The following is a 17,581-nucleotide window of genomic DNA, read 5'->3' as shown; positions in this document are numbered from 1 at the left end:
TCTCTGTGTAACTCTGACTTTCAAATAAATAAATAAATAAATCTTAAAAAAAAAGAATATGCAGCTGTAGGGCCAAGGAAATGAAATGGCCAGAATCTTCATGATCCAATACTGGGCAAGAAATTCCATCCCTGTTCAGCCTGGAAAGAAACAATGACTATGGTTTTATACCCATCTAGTTTTATTGATCCAAAAACAGAATTCATGAGGATGGCACAATTCCCCTGTGAGCCACAGTTAGCATGTCTAAGACATACCTGTCCTGTTGAAGGGGTCTTAATTTTGTTCCCATAGCAAGAGATCTGTAATCCATTAGCTTCAAAATACTAGAGATGTGTTAAGGTTGTAGGTGCAGGAATCTGCTGTGTCCCTCGTATCTTCCAGGACCACTTTCACTTCCCAGAGAAGAAAATGAACTCCTAGTTTACCTCCTAATAGACCAGTTGTGATTTTTCCTTGGAAATCTTTTAGCTGTATTCTGTTAGGAAGTTAAGCATACAAGTCGAATACCCAAAACTGGAGTCTTAGGTGAGATGCCAGACTATCAAATCATCTACATTTTAGATCATCTCTCTACACCCTAAAGAGGTTGGTCCTTAGATCCTCCACAAGGGCTTGCCCAAATAGGTGGGGGATATCTAAACATTCTCGTAGCAACACTGTCCATGTTAGCTGTTACCCTATCCCCTGTCTGCTAACCTAATTAAAGGCAAATAGGAACTGAAACAAGAGGTTTTTGTACTTAATGATAATAATGCAGGCTTCACACAGCTAGGTATCCCACTGACTCCCATTACCTGGCTAGACTGGGAGAACTGGGCCAAATAGGAGGTTAGCAGAGTAGATGGCTCCTGTATCTAACAGAAAACCCATGGTCCTCTCTGATATGCCAACAGTGACCCTAGGCTCCATCTCCACAGCAGCAATAGTGGACTTGGGAGCTGGGCAGAGTTAAGAGTGTCCTCAGCTTAGGGTCAACAGTGTCACCGTGTCTATAGTTCTGACCTGGGAGTCCTTCAACCCCCAGAGCAGTTGTTTCCAGTGAGCCAGCGTTTGGCAGAGTGGACAGGCTTTCTCAGTAGCCAACTTCTGTTAAGACAGCTGTTTTCCCAATGCTTTGGCTTCCCACATGGATGATAGGTGCTATTTCAGGGTGTACTGGTCTTGGTTGGTCCTTTTGATAGCAGAGCACTGTGTAAAGCAGCTATTAGCTGGGCCTGTCATGTATCATTACAATGCTCCTTCTGCCTTGCTCTCTCCTCTTCCTCCTGGTCTCAGTTAAAGCAGATTATGGTGACAGCTTTCAGGATATCAGCCAAGGGGTTGCTTGGTCACATGCCTAATTTTTGAAGCCTCCTTCTAATATCAGGGGAAGCCTGAGCCATGTATCTACAGTCATGGGCATGTTATGGGGATAAATGTTGAACATAATTCTAATTGAAGAAGTCAGACGCCAAAGACTGTGTGCTATACATTTATTTCATTCCTAGGGCCTCTGGAAAAGGCAAAATGATGAGCATAGGAATCAGATCAATGGTTATTAGGACCTGGAATAATGGAGAGGATTGACTGCAAAGGTACATGGGGTAAATTTGGATGGTAATAGAATGATCCATGTCAGCATTGTAGTAGAAGTTACATACAATATACATTTGTCAAAACTCTTCAAACCGAGCACTCTAAACAGGACAATATTGTTTATTGAAAAACCTCAACAGGGGCCGGCGCCGTAGCTCACTTGGTTAATCCTCCACCTGTGGCGCTGGCATCCCATATGGGTGCTGGGTTCTAGTCCCAGTTTCTCCTCTTCCAGTCCAGCTCTCTGCTGTGGCCTGGGAAGGCAGTGGAGGATGGCCCAAGTGCTTGGATCCCTGCACCCGCATGGGAGACCGGGAGGAAGCACCTGGCTCCTGGCTTCGGATTGGTGCAGCGCCGGCAGGAGCAGCCATTTGGGGAGTGAACCAACGGAAGGAAGACCTGTCTCTCTCTCACTGTCTATAACTCTACCTGTCAAGTAAAATAAATAAATAAATAAATAAAAAACTCAACAAACCTGAATTATACCTCAAAAAACTTGATGTTGTAAAACAACAAATCTGCACTTTAAGAAAGTATTAGATAATAATGTGAATAATAATGGCATTTTAGATGTGTTGTGCTTTACAAAGTACAGTTTTGAAAATAAATAATGTTACTGGATCTCTTTCATTGCCCCTTCCTCAAATTTGTTTCCAGCTAGATTTCACCAAAGGGAAAGACAACAAGACAATGAACTAAAGAAATACAGTGAAATGTTGGTGTTCACCCCTTACACTCACTGCCCCCCATAGATTGCTCTGGACTCACTGTGTCCTTGATAAGAAGTCACACTATTGCCATGCAATTTTCTCTACCCAGATCCCTTTGTCTCTGGGTCCCTGTAACTACCCTTGGCTGGATAGGACCAGGAGACTGGATAGGACTGGGTCACTGTACTGCACAATCCCTCTAGCTCATTTATACCTGGGCCACATTGCATTCTCCTCAAATGATTCAATTTGAATAGGCCACCACTTTCCTGCTAAAATCCTGACAGATATAAATAGCAAAGTCTGTACCCTTGGTCCCCTGACATCCGCTTAACAAATGTGAACTTCAGTTTTCTCATCATAGTAATACACCCTTAGCAAAGTTGTTATGGGAATCACATAATGATACGCTAGCTGGAAAAGTTTTCAATAACGTTTTCTCTATCTCTCACCATAGTCTCTCCCTATCCATGATTTGAAGTGAATTCTCATCGTCTTTGTATTTTTTGCATGCTTCCATTTTGCCTCTCTCTTTTAAAATAATGGAATTTTTCCAGCATGCACAATTGCATAAGCAAATCACATAAGAGTGTTTAACTCACAGAAGCCTGTAAATGGCTTAATGCCATAGTTATGTCCCTGGAATAAACTGTTGCTATTTCTACTGCTGCAGAACAGTTAAGTCAAACTTTTGAATTAGGTCAACAAAATCCACAAATAGGGTGGAATCTTTGGACTGTCTAAGCAGGGACAGATCTGGAATAAATCAGCCACAGATATCACTTGTCAGCATGCTAATGAAGGCATTTCAAATAAGTGTAGAAGGTGCGTCAAGAATATTGGCTTCTGGTGGTATTATGATGCATTCGTTAAATCTATATTGAGAGTTTTCCATCATGTGGATTCAAACTAACATAATTGTTTTATGGCAGCAGCGTCTAAACAAGGGTCCACAATTAGGCTGTATTTTTATCTTGACTTGTGAACTGCTGCTGCCAACTACTCAGATTTCAAGCTTGTTGAAACCCATGTTATCCCTGGAAACCCTTCATAAAAAGGAAGCATTTTACTGTCCCACCAATTCAGTGTGTTCTGGTCAGTTTCCCCATCTAGATCCAAATTAACCATGTAATCGTTTCTATCCTTGTGAGTAGTATTTTAAATGGCTTTTTAAGCAAAACCAAAAAGAACAATTTTATTTCTATTTGCACAAAATCATAATCTGGTTTGGATTCTGTTTTCTACCTTTTAAAGCTAGACAGCGAGACAGAATGCAGTTGTGGAAAAAGAATTGGATATGGAATTAGGAAGATCTGTATTTTAAATTCAACTCTGCTGCAATTGCTTAGCTATAGGATCTCATAAAGTCACTCAATTTACCTGAGTCTCAGTCTCTTTATCTGCCAGACAGTGGGTCTCATGAGTGAACCAAATGAGCTGATAATTATCTGATAACATAACAAACTGCCTTTAGAATGTAATAGTTTATTTGTAATTATTTGTGCATCCAAAAATGCCAATATGATTAGTAGGAAATGAAAATGAAGGAAACCTATGGACAGAAGCAGGAATATCCTGGTTTGAAAGAAAATTAAAATGCTTGAGAACAAGAGCATAAGAATGATTGCAACATCTGCAATTATAGTTCACATGTCACAGTTCAGTATTTATAGGTTTGTTAGTGACAGTCTTCCCAGTATAGCAATGTTAATTATGAAGTAGCTGCCATCTCACTGAGAGCACTGTGCACCTGACTGAGGCTGAAACTACTCTTCATTTGCATAGATGCCATTTAATTTAAAAGTAAAAAAAAAAACCACACACACACCAATAATCAGTTTGAGTGATTATGATTTCCTTAAATCTTACTTTGAAATTCCTTACTCACTTTTTTAACAAATCTTAGTGAATTTTGTTTCCAAAACATGACTTGTAATCATCAGAGCTGGACTAAAACCTCAGGAAGAATTGATGGGTCCGCAGCTCAACACATCTCTAACTGTACACCCAAATTTTCCAGAGTCCAAGCCCCTTTGCTACTTAAATGCTATGATCAAAGCAATAGATAGAATAAATATGGAAAGTAAGAACAGGGGGAGGAAGGGTGGAAGGGAGGGAGGGAGAGAGAGAGAGGAAAGAGGCTTGGGAAAATGTTCAGTGGAAAATCTGTAGAAATGATGTAAGAGAAAGCAAAGGCAGGGATTGGAGTAAGGGGTGTATAACTGAGACTATAAAAACTCAAAGAGAAATCTCACCATCAGGGCTGAGTTTGGGAGAAACTGCACAGACAGAACTCTAAAGTTGGAATCTCCTGATTTTTCAGAAGGTAAGTTAATTGTAAAAGCTGGTAAAGATTTAGTGTATATTTTTGTTTTAACTATTATCTTTACTTTCACATACTTTTTAGTGTTTTGATTATATCTTGATTTTTTTTAACATTAGAAATGTTTTGGCAATATTTTCCTCTCTAAAATGAGTAGAAAATCTATGCAGCTTTTATGATACAAACTTAAGTTGTAACTAATTGTTTGCCCAGAAATTTCATATTTGTTTGCATTGTTTTTTGATTTTTAATTTCAAAACAAAGATGAAGGGAATCAAGATAACTATCTTATATGTAAAGTTAATAGTACTATTTTGACTTCATTAAGATGTGTAATATTAAGAAATGATCCAGCATGCAAAATTGGTCTGATTTAATCATCTAAATATAAAAACTTTTTCTCATATCTTTATTTTTATCAAAATTGAAGATTAAGAAATAATGTCAAATCAATCAGATTCTATATCCTGTATTCCTAAAACATAAAGCATCCTCTATTTTTCTTCCATTAAATCAAGTATGAAAATATGACATTAATGTTCTTCAGTGCTTGCAATGCTCTTGCCATGTAGTGATGCAATTGAGTGTTAATGTGAAACATGCATCTGAGTTGTATTTGAGACCAGATTTAAAATTCTGCTTCAGATTTTGATCTGTGAAAATATGTGTGCACTTAACAAATTCAATTCTATCATTGCTAATATTGCTTCTGTGAATTACAATAGTAGACTTTATAGGTTTAAAATGTGCTTATTATTCATGTCTGTTATCCTTCCAAAAATTAAAATTTTTAAGTAATGGATTATGATTACTGTAATGCTCATGTAAGCTATACAATTGGTAGAGTTATATCTGATTGGCTATGAAAAATATCAGGCACATTTTGTATCTTCTCTTTGCTTTGATACTACTTTTCAGCATGTTTCCAGAGCTTTGCTTTGGACATGAGTTCAAGTCTCCTGTCAATGAATTGCACCATGGCTTCATTCAAAAAGTTACTTAAAATACTTAAGGGTGATGTTTACTCCCCCTCCCCCACCTTTATTTTTTAACTAATTTTTATTTTTAATTTAACTAATTTTTTATTTTTAAACTAATTCTTTATATAATGAAATGGGAGAAGTGGAGAAGCAGATATCTTCAGCTACTAGGTCTGGGGCCTCGAGATCATAGTCTTACATTCTTGTTCAAATACCTGGTTATTCAAACATTTTATTAATAAAATCATATTAATAGAGCTTGCCTCAAAAGAAAAGAACTCTAAGGAAGAAGTTCTAGAATATTGTCCTAGCTCCGCCACTATCTACCTATGCACCTTCAGGCAAGTGCTCCACAGTATTCTGTTATTGAAAGTTATGGGAGAAATAGTAGTGTAAGGGATACTGACTGTGAGTATGAAGTGAAGGCAGTTCCCATATCAGTCCTCTCTTTGTTATAGAATAAGGACCCAGTAGCACAGACTCATAGGGCTAATCACTAGACAGGATATTATTAACTTATTTGCCAAGGTGTCTCATTTATTGTGATCCCTACCCACTAAGCAACTTCGGTTAAATTCAGTGGTACAGTCAAAGGGACACAGAGGCGTCAGAAAACCAGAATTCTCCTCCTACTCCTGACTCCAACAGCAGTGTGACCCTGGGCACATAACTCAACCTCCCCAGGGCTTTATTCTCTCCTCATTAAAATTGGATTCTGTGAAGGAATACTAAGTGTGCCACAAGGGAACCCCTGAACCCAGGCCACCTCTGTAAACCAACCAACATCTCCTATGCCTGAAGAAATCTCTAATCACTGTTTTTATCTGACCCTTGCTGTCCTTTCTCCAAGTAAGTCTCAGAGTGTCTTTCTGGAGCAGTGATTAGTATCACTTGACAATAATTTCCTGGTGTCTTATTTGGCTTGAACTGGCTGTCACTCAGCATTCCTCTTCCCACTATTGATAACCCATCAGAGAAAGCCTTCAACCTAGAACCTCCTCCCCATAGTGGCAACGCCTCTAGAGCTACCACCTCTTTCTGCTCCTACCCTTCCTTCATCCATTACTATAGACCCCTTATCTCCTCTCCCTTGTGCAAGTTCATTTTCCATGAGCCTCACTTTTTTCATCTATTAGCTGAGGATTTTAAATCTCTAATGTTTGATCTCTTCCTTTCTGGAATTTTTTTGACACATAAGGCTTTAAACATGTGAAAACTGCAGTTATAAAATATCATAAAAATATACTAAAATTCAGTTTAGTTAATATAATTAGAGCTTGAGGGGAATAATAAGGGGACTAATAATAAGGGGAAATCTTAGAGTGTAACAGTTATTATTCATTGTGTTCTGCTCAGGATGATATTCTCTATAATTTTATGCTAATGATTTCAAATAGATATTAACATTGAAAATAATGATCGTGAATCAAATGTTAAAGTGAATGCTACTTATAATGCTCTTTAATGAAATTTCCTTCCTCCAATCAATATCATTTTTATTATATTTTTATTACTAAGCTATAATTGTAGATTTTTAGGGTTCAAATCCAGAATATGAAGGATCAAATGATGTTTATAAAAATAAATATACATACATTTTAAATTGCCATATCTTGAAAAATAGGATAATGATAACCATTATTTATTCAGTGAATCTGTGCCAAAAACATTACTTTTATTATTTTTAATCCTCATAATAAAATCGCAAACTAAGCCTGTGCCCCATTTTACTCATGAAGATGCTAAAACAGAGAAAGACTCAGTAACATTGCCAGGGATGATTCAGATCTAAATCTACATAACTTGAGGGCCACCAGATTTCTACATACTCACTTGTATTAGAAAGTGTACATACAGCTGGCATACCAAGATTCTCAAGTAAGTCAGTTTGTTTTATTTCATCAATTAAAAAATACAATTATAATATATTTTCATAATGATCTAATATGACTCTTCTAAAGAAGAAAGGAGATAAATGAACACATGATAATAAATAAGTGTACAAACATTATTTCTTTTAAAAAAGTTATTTACAAGAATTGCCCTTGAAAGAAATGGCAGATTCTGGAGTCTGCTCTTGCATGAGGAAATCCTTGGGAAGGGCCAGTGTTTGAAGGGTTTCCACTCCAATGAGGCTGCCAGGAACTTCAAGGATAATGATAGTGCTTTACTCTATCCGTGGTACCTGACATACCACATATGTATAATTGATGCAACCTGTTGTGAATATTATAAAATTTACATCTCTGCCTGTATTACATTTTAAAGAGTACTTTTTCATTTATCCTATTAGTTAAATGCAATTAAGATGTGATATTTTTATGAAATATGCATTATATACAAGTACAAAGTAGGATAACAAGTGAAAGGGGTAGTAATAGCATTTTGCCTTGAGGATTATTAATGCTATATTTAAATTCACTTATCCAACTTTAATGTCTAAAAATCTGTTTATGCCATGTAAAAATTATCCATCAATCGAATTACCAAACTATTTCAGATTATCGATATCCACAGTTTTAAAGATTCTCTTTTCCCATTAGTGAGCAATAGAATTAATTAAGAAATCTCCTTAGCAGAATTCTCTACAATCATATACTCTGCTTGTTGGTGACAAAGTTTAGTACCAAGAAATGCTTAGTAAGTCAGGGACCTCGGTTCACATTGTTTAATAAGGGGAAATCTTAAATGGCAGATAAATTCTTATAGGAAAAAATTGATGTATTCTACTTCATTTGAATGAAAACCTATGACGTGAAACTTTAATGGACAAACCAGAATTCTAGCATGAGCTTCACACAACTTCCTGGAGATTTAAAAACAGGTCAATCACTTCTCCCCTCTAAGCCTATATTGAATAATCACTGTGTATCAGTTTCCACAGCAATAAAATTGAAACATTAAACTTTGCCTTGTATATTTGTTTAGTTTCCTCATAGGACTGCATTCCGTCATTCAGTGCATTGCACTGACTCTTTACCAGGCCTTGCACAAGCTACTGAGATGCTTTAGTAAGTAAGACATAGTTCTAGTCCTGTCCTGTTGTTGACAGCAACAACTTAGTAATTTGTGAAACACAGAGCTGGGATCTTCAATAATGGGATCTTTCTTTAAGGTGGTGTTATAGGTTTCTGACTTTATTTATTTATTTATTTATTTTGCAAAAAAGAGATAGGTAGTAAGGTTGAAAATTGGGAATAGAAAAAAATAAAGATACTGAGCCAATTATGAGGCTTTGGAAGGAAAAAATGTCTGAAAATGGTACCAAGTAGAATAAAATTTATTTAATGCATGTGCACCAGTAAATTATCCTTCATCCCAATTTGTAGCATTTGGGGAGTCATTTTAAAATTCAGGTATCTACTATTAAGAGTACTTCACACATTAAAAATACTACTTAATAAGAAATTTGTTTTGGAGAATGTTTTATACAAATATGTTGTTTTCTAGCTTTTCTTCTAGTTTTGTGACTAGGGAAACTAGGCACCTTCTTTTTATGATCATACACAGCCTTAAGTAAAATACCTAACACACAATGTATCAAAAACAACACATTTCTCAAGGAGAGTTTTATATAAATGGCTAAGTACTCTGAGCAGTTCTCAGTATTTTTGGAAGGATGTGGAGGATGTCTATGCTACTGTTAGGAGCTATAAGCCATTATTTAGTTCCTCTCAGGTGAAATCAACCCTCAGTGGTTTTAAATCTCTTATTTGATTTTATGAGGATCTTAAACTAATACACCACTTCTAAAGTGCTAAGTCCGTGACCACACTAGCTGTCCTTGTTACCCGGCCAAATTCATCAAAGACTGAGGAACTGTAGCTCTAGGAATGAAGTGGCCTCAGGGAGCAGGAGGGCTAAGTCTCAGCTTTCGGCAGGTAGGAGTCCTAGTTATCAGAAAACTAGAAAAAGCCTTCATTAGAGTTGTTTAAAAATTGTTATTCATTGACATATCAGGATTATCTATATAATGACATTCTGTAATTCATCTTCTTGATTCTTTCAACACAAATTCTGCATATTGTCTCTATGAATGGCTCTAAATTCCCTGGGTGGTGGTTAAATATAAGCTTTGTGTTCACTGCATAAACTTGGCTTCAAAGTCCCACCTTCAGCTCAGTAATAATATAATATGTGCTTTATCTTTTCATATTGTTTTACAGCTCACAAAATATTTGTATGTATCATTTTAGAGTTTCCATTGAAAAGTTTTGAATTATGGTAAAATAAGCATGAATATATAATGAATATATAATATATAATGAATATAAATAATATATAATATATAGTGAATATATAAGCATGAATATAATGAATTTTCATAGATAAATTTATATATTCATATCTTTTAGTAAATTAAATAAAAATTAATTATATTTATTGTTCTTAATCACAAGTCTAAGCAAATTTGATTATTTGTGCTATTTGTAAATTTATTAAATAACTTAAAATGAACTGCAAATCAATTAAAATTTTGTAAATCAAATAAGGTGATTTTAAAGGTATGTTTGAAATCTTGCTGTAGGTCATCAAGCCAACAAGGAGTTCAGCAAGCACACTATTCCTCCTTACACAAATGCTCCCAATATCACCTCAAATTTTTCCCTCACCACCCCAGAAATAATTTTCTGATGTTACTGGAGAACTATCTATGGGCTGAATGATTTTTACTCTGAAAATATTTATTAATTTATAGAGGAGTTTCAGAGAAATATTATATGAACATGTACATATTGGGGATATGTGTACAGGCTGTTCTGGTCATTGTACAAGTTTCAGATTCATGAAAATTCTTATCAAAAATTGCTATTTTGCATCCATGTTTTGCATACACGATTGTGACTACTGAAAGAATACTCAAATTATTATTATAACTTGACTTAAACAAATTTCAAATGCTTGGGAGTAGGACTCAATCAAATCTTTAGAGTCTATTAAAATTAATTATGTGATTTTTGAAATTTATATCCAATAATCAGAAGAAATGTCCTACCAACCTTTCCTTCTCTAAGCCCCCAAAAAAGGGATAAAATTCTACTCTATGGCATCTGGTACTTCAATTCTAACAATTTTTGTTTTAAAATTAAACTGTAGAAGAATGGTGCAATCACATTCATGAGGAAAAAAAAAACTCAAATAAACATAGTATTTCATCAGTTTCATCAGTTTTGCCTTGCATTTAACATCTCTGAACCTGGAATGAGTCACACTTGAAAATATGACATAATTCAATTGGTGGCATTCTTTTGCTTCTTAAAATACATTTTTAAAATGTAACATCTGAGAGTAGGCATTTGGCTTATAAACTAGGATTCCCAATCCCCGTATCAGATACTAGGGTTCAAGTTCTGCCTCTGAGTCCAATTCCTAGCTCCAGATTACTACTCATGTAGACCCTGGAAAGCAACAGGTGATTGCTGAAGTGCCTGGGTCCCTGACACCATGTGGGAAACCTGAATTGAATTCCTGGCTCCCTGCTCCAAACTTCACCCTCGCCCAGCCAGGCTCAAGCTACTGTGGGCATTTGAGGAGTGAACCCCTGGATTGTACCTCTATCTCTCTTCTATCTCTGTATGTTTGCCCCTTAAATTTTTTTTTTTTGACAGGTAGAGTGGATAGTGAGAGAGACAGAGAGAAAGGTCTTCCTTTTGCCATTGGTTCACCCTCCAATGGCCGCCGCGGTAGGCGCGCTGCGACCTGCGCATCCCGCTGATCCGATGGCAGGAGCCAGGTGCTTCTCCTGGTCTCCCATGGGGTGCAGGGCCCAAGCACTTGGGCCATCCTCCACTGCACTCCCTGGCCACGCAGAGAGCTGGCCTGGAAGAGGGGCAACCAGGACAGGATTGGTGCCCCGACCGGGACTAGAACCCGGTGTGCCGGTGCCGCAAGGCGGAGGATTAGCCTAGTGAGCCGCGGCGCCGGCCTACCCCTTAAAATTTTTAAAGAGAATCTCTAGCCATAAGTGACATTTTAAAATTTAAAATTTAAAGACACTTTCTTTTCAGCTAAAAACATTAAAGAGAGTATCTATGCCATAGCCTATGTGCAATCTTCTGCATAGACTCCAGGTGATTTGAGGAGCAGCAGAAAATTTTTCCAATTTAAACCTGTACCAGCTATTATCATTACCCAATATGTCAACACTTCCACCAAAAAAGAGCCACTTCACAAAAAGACTTTTTAACCTTTTTTTTTTTCCATCTGAAAGGCAGAGTAACAGGGAGGGAGAGAGAGGAAGATCACGCACATGAGATTTTCCACCCACTGGTTCATATCCCAAATGATCAGAACAGCCTGGGGTGAGCTAGGTTAAAGCCAGGAGGCTGGAACTCCTTCTGGGTCTCCCATATGGGTGTCAGGGACTCAAGTACTTGAGTCTGAGTCATCATCCATTGTTTCCCACTCACATTAGCAGGCATGTGTATCTGAAGCAGAATAGCTGGGAGAGGAACCCACACTCAAATGGGATGCCAGTGATGTTAATCCACTGCACTATGTTGCCCACCCCACTGAAGTACTTTACAACCTAAAAGCAACATTATAGGCCTGTTAAATCAATTCAGTTTCACTTGTTTTGCTGAGGAAATCATTTGCCCCGCGTCACATCATTCACTAGCAAAACCGTCAATGAAGAGCCTGCCTCTCCAAACTGTTCCATAAGGCCTCTTTCTATTACAATGATGTAATAGATTTGGAGCCAAGCATCAGCCCTCTTAGGCCCTCTTTGACGATAAATAAAAGTTCTGTCATTCTATTATCTCTTGTTCTTGGAGCTCTTCTCAGTTATCACAAAGATATGAGTGACTGTAACTAACTGGAGTGGAGTAAAAGTAAGCTGAAGAAATCACTGTTTTACAGATCATTTTAGGGGTCAACCTGCCTAGAAAACACTAGAGAAGGAAGGATATAGGGAGTGTTGTCAGCAAGCACTCATGATCATGTCATGGTGTAGGATGAGGACCTCTTCATTATATCCTGTTATATCTCTTCTAATTATTTGTTCTATCAAAGTGGCAAGACAAATGAAAGAATAAATAAAAGTTGAATTAGTTTATAAATATTTATCTTTAATTAAGTCCTTTACTTTTAATTTTTATTGAACATAAGGGTAGAGTATATTTTGAATGCTTTCAATGAATAAATTAAAGAAGAAATTAGAGTAAACGAAGATTCACAGATGCTAGAAAATTCAAACATAAACCCAGTACTCTTGTGAATTTCCAATGATTGGATCAACTGTAACTCAAGTTAATCATAGAGTCTCAAAGTGAAAAGAAATTTCCTTTGCCACATGAGTGGCTTTTTTTAAAACTCTTCCTTCCAATGCCAGTCTTCAAATACAGTTAGTTTAAAAGTTTTATCACTTAAAAACTGCATTAGCTCAGATACTAGTCCATTTTTTTAACTAAATCACCTTTTATGTTCAAATCTGTCTATTTTCTAGAATGCTCTTTTTTAAATTAGTGATTCTCAGTCTTTTAGTCTTCTGTCCTAGCCCACCTGAGAGATTTTTTGTTTACATTAACAATTGCTCATGGCTGCACTGATTCTTAATATTGAAGACATGTTTCTTCATTTTCACAGGCTTCTCATTAAACTTTGATTTAAGTATGATTGGAGAAATTTCACTGAAGCTGGACTTTCACAACAGCATGTCTATAGGAACTTCCAATGTTCTAAAGAGAAAAAACAATAAACATAATTTCCCAAACTTAATGATGAATCTTTGGGGCTACCAATGTTGTGCAGAGGGTTAAGCTGGTGCCAGTTGGAGTTCAGCTGCTCCACTATCTGATCCAGCTCCCTGCCAATGTCCCTGGAAAGTCAGTGGAAATTGGCCTGGTGCTTGGACCCCTGTTCTAGCTCCTGGTTTTTAGCCAGCCCCAGCCGCACAGTTGAGACCATTTGGGAAGTGAACCAGTAGAAGGAAGATTCTCTCTCTCCTTCTCTCTCTGTCTCTGTCCTTGTCTCTCTCTCTCTCTCTCTTCCTCTCTCTCTCTCTTTCTCTCTCTCTCTGTTTTTCAAATTAATTAATTTGAAAAAATAAGGAAACCTCATCCCTCCCCATCTTGATCCACTCCCCACCAATCCAGTAACACAATCTCTTCTTGCTGCTACACAATGTGGTGAGTTCACATAATAGTCCAGTTGGCTAAAAATGAATGAAGTACATATGGATGCTTCTGCAGGGCAGAGTCCATGAACATTGTCTCTTTAGAAAGAATTCAGTATTCTCAGGAGCACTGCTCAAAAATTACTCATAAAAATGGTTGGTGTTCTGGAAAACCTACAAGCACCTCTACCTTGGTGTATTCACATGGGCAGTGAGCACCTTTTGAGTGTCCTTTCTGTGATCTGGAATTTATATGGGCCCAAAGAGATTTTTAAACCATGGGCTATATTTATCTACTATCAACAAAATAGGGAAATGGGCCGAACCTTGTCTTTTCCTTTCCTCCCTATAATTTCCCAGGTTTCTAATTTTGTAGCAATCAGGTTTCAACTAGTTAATCAAATGTCTTTTGTGTGGCAGGTGCCAGGGAGCTTGTTTTAATTTGTGTACCTAATGCCATATTTAGGAACTTGGCCTTTTGGTTAACTGGCTATAAGCATGGCTTTAAACCATTAAATGTGTGTATTTAACTCAGCATTTATTTTTACATCACTATCCAAATAATCAGGATGTGGTTATCTGTAATATGAGGCATTATGACTTTTTTCCTATACACACCAGAGCACAAAAATATACGCCTCAGACATAATCAGCAATTTTATAAACACCCATCATCCTGTGCCATTTATAAGATGGTAGCGATGAAGAGAAACATGGTTAGTATATGTGCATAAAATAAAGGAAGTCTACATAGAAAGCTTATAAAAGTGGGCAGTTTTACACTTTGTAACATATTTTTAACATGAGAAGAAGCAAAGAAGGAAAATATCACAGTTGTAGTTTGTCTTTGATTAAATACAAAAGATACTAAAAATAAATATGTTTCAGGAACGAGATCATTTTAAAAATACAGTTATTTTTTAAAATGCAATCCTTTGCGTGAAGGAAAGGCAAAGAAATATCAGCAAAATCAGAAGGAAAAAAATAATCAGTGCCCAATTTTCTAAGGGAAGAGCTAATGAAGTCTTTTGTTGGGATCCTCACAAAATAACTGTTGCATTCTTCCTTGTTATTTTGTGTTGTCTCAATTTATAGACCTAGTTATAATTTGTTTTATGTTGATACTTACCAAAAAAAAAATCAGCTTAACTATCAGTTTGGCAAAAAAGAGAATACAAAGAGAATTTACTGCACCTTCTAGGGAAAGACAGAATACAGAGAAGTAGCTAATGACTAGCATTATATAACAAGGTTCCAAAACAGACTAATGGGCATCGTAATCAACAGCTGGTTTAAACTACAGTACATGAAACTTAAACTTTCATTTAATAAATAAATGTTACAGGCAATGCTAAAATATTCTCATTTCCAATAAGTCTTAATAGATATGGTTAATGTGGATGCTACTCTGTCTATATAAAATATTTATTTGTTCTTACTTTAATATGTAATTTAATTTTTAAAATCAACATTGAGATTTCATGGTAACAATAGTTTAAGTGTCATAAAGAAAATCTAAGTCACACCAAAACAAATACAGTACCTAATAAGTACTTACTAATATCTGATTGGTATTACTTCACTTAAAATTTATGAATTCTATGTGAGATAAAGGGATCATACATTAATCAATTCAATCTCCTCAAAGCTGGCCTGAGGTGGCAATACTTATCACTTAATAAACAAGGAAAAGGAAACTCAAATGCATTAAATTAGGCATATTCAAGATTACACTAATGTGAAAGCAAAGATAGACTCAAGTCTAGTTCTTCAGATTTCATGCCAGCATCCCTATGACCCCAGCAGGTTCTCCAAGTGACTGATTTTAAGGAAATAGATGTTTGCTAAGACTGCTTATCCATAAAAGATGAACCCTAGAGGACTTTTCCAATGCCAAGTACTATGTGGTAAAGGAGTCAAGCTTACTCTCTTCTAGCCCATATCCTGTGATCTTCTTTAAGAGCTCAGTGTCTCTCCCGCTTTTGATGTAATGTTGAGAGTTCCAAGGCCAAACTGGCAGCCAACAAACACAGTTTTTTAGTTGCATAGTGTTCTTTTGTTTAACATAAAGAGCAGGTGGCCAGCGCCGTGTCTTAACAGGCTAATCCTCTACCTTGCGGGGCCGGCACACGGAGTTCTAGTCCTGGTTGGGGCGCTGGATTCTATCCCGGTTGCCCCTCTTCCAGGCCAGCTCTCTGCTATGGCCCAGGAAGGCAGTGGAGGATGGCCCAAGTCCTTGGGCCCTGCACCCGCATGGGAGACCAGGAGAAGCACCTGGCTCCTGGCTTCGGATCAGCGAGCTGCACCGGCCACAGCAGCCATTGGAGGGTGAACCAACAGCAAAGGAAGACCTTTCTCTCTGTCTCTGTCTCTCTCTCACTATCCACTCTGCCTGTCAAAAAAAAAAAAAAAAAAAAAAAAAAAAAAAGAGCAGGTGTAGGTGCACATGACTCATCTTTGTGCTTATTACTGAGAATTAATAAATGTAATATTTTATATATTTGACTTCTTAAATTATAGATTAAAAATTGAGTCCTTAAGTTTTCTCCTTAATCATTAATTTTTTCCCTCCACAAAAGCAATCATAAACATGAATCAAGGTCCATTTTTTTATTTATTCCAAGATATATGAAACTGCTTTGTGCATTTCCAGTTTAGGTAAAGGTATTATGCCCTATGTATGGTCCACATTTCCCATATCCCAACAAAACTGCTCCTTTGAAATCTGTGCATATATATATACACATACACTTAAGTCATTTGTTTTATAGGAAAATACACATGTGAAGATGCTTCAAAATGTTTGTGAAAGAATAAAATTAAAAGAAATGTTTTTGGGGGTAGGTGTTGTGGGTTAAGCTACTGCTTGAGATGGCCACATTTTATATTAGACTATTGGTTCAAGTCCTGCCTGCTCCTCTTAAGATCCAGTTCTCTGCAAGTGCTCCTGGAAAAGCAACAGATAATGGCTCAAGTACCCGAGTCCTACTACCCATGTGAGAGCTCCAGAAGGAATTCCTGGTTCCTGGCCTTGGCCTGGCCCAGCCCCTGTTGTAGCCATTTGGGAAGTAAACCAGCAGATGAAAGGCCCTCTCTCTCTCTCTCTCTCCCGCCCCCAACTCTAGCATTCAAATAAATAAATCATTACTAACACATTGGTTTAACTTGGTGCAAAAAATTTTCAAATCCATGTTTATTTTTTTCATAATACACATTTATATGAGCTCTTAAAATCTTAATTTACTTGACCCATTTACTTTAATTCCATTGTTTGAATGTATCTCAACTGATAATTTTATTTTCTTTTAAATGAAGCACTTCATTTGATGCTAATCTTTTACTACTATAAACCATGAGGCAGTGAACTTTCAGATGCATGTCTCTTCATAAATGTGAAAGTTTCTGTGGGATTTATAAAATAAAAAAAGTCATAAGCAGGACATAAGCATTTTCAACTATTCTATATGTAGATCAATTTTCTCCAAATGATTGTATTTGTTTAAGTGTCCACCAGCATTTTTTATTTTTACCTATTTCCTAACATAATTCTAACGTTTGCAATGTTGACTTTAATTTTTTATTTATCTGATTTATGAAAAAATATTATTTTTTCCTCTTATGAATATTAAATAGGCTCCATGTAATGCAGAATTTTTATTTTCAAATAACTTCACTCCTTTTCTAGGAATGTTCATTCCCAATGAAGGCTCATTTTAACTTAACTGTGTATCTTTTTTCTTTTTAAAGCTTTAGTTTATAAGATTTACTTATATATTCTAAAAGCTAATACTTTTTGTAAACATGGAAAATATCTTCCACTTTGTAATTTGCCTTCTAACTTTGTGCAATTGACTTTATTCATATTATTTGAAAG

General features: G+C 36.5%; 1 protein-coding gene across 1 annotated transcript in view; it reads left to right on the top strand.

The window, feature by feature from the left end:
* Nucleotides 1-4,555: 4,555 nt before the first annotated feature.
* OSTN (osteocrin) overlaps nucleotides 4,556-17,581 on the top strand; it is a 34,662-nt gene continuing 21,636 nt past the window's right edge. Inside the window, exon 1 of the mRNA XM_062177432.1 lies at nucleotides 4,556-4,614. The gene's annotated coding sequence lies outside the window, so the exon portion shown is untranslated. The remainder of the gene's footprint in view (nucleotides 4,615-17,581) is intronic.

This window comes from Lepus europaeus, chromosome 2, assembly GCF_033115175.1.
Source record: "Lepus europaeus isolate LE1 chromosome 2, mLepTim1.pri, whole genome shotgun sequence".
NCBI lineage: Eukaryota > Metazoa > Chordata > Mammalia > Lagomorpha > Leporidae > Lepus > Lepus europaeus.
Note: the sequence above shows the minus strand (reverse complement) of the source record. Positions and strands in the feature narration are given on the sequence as shown.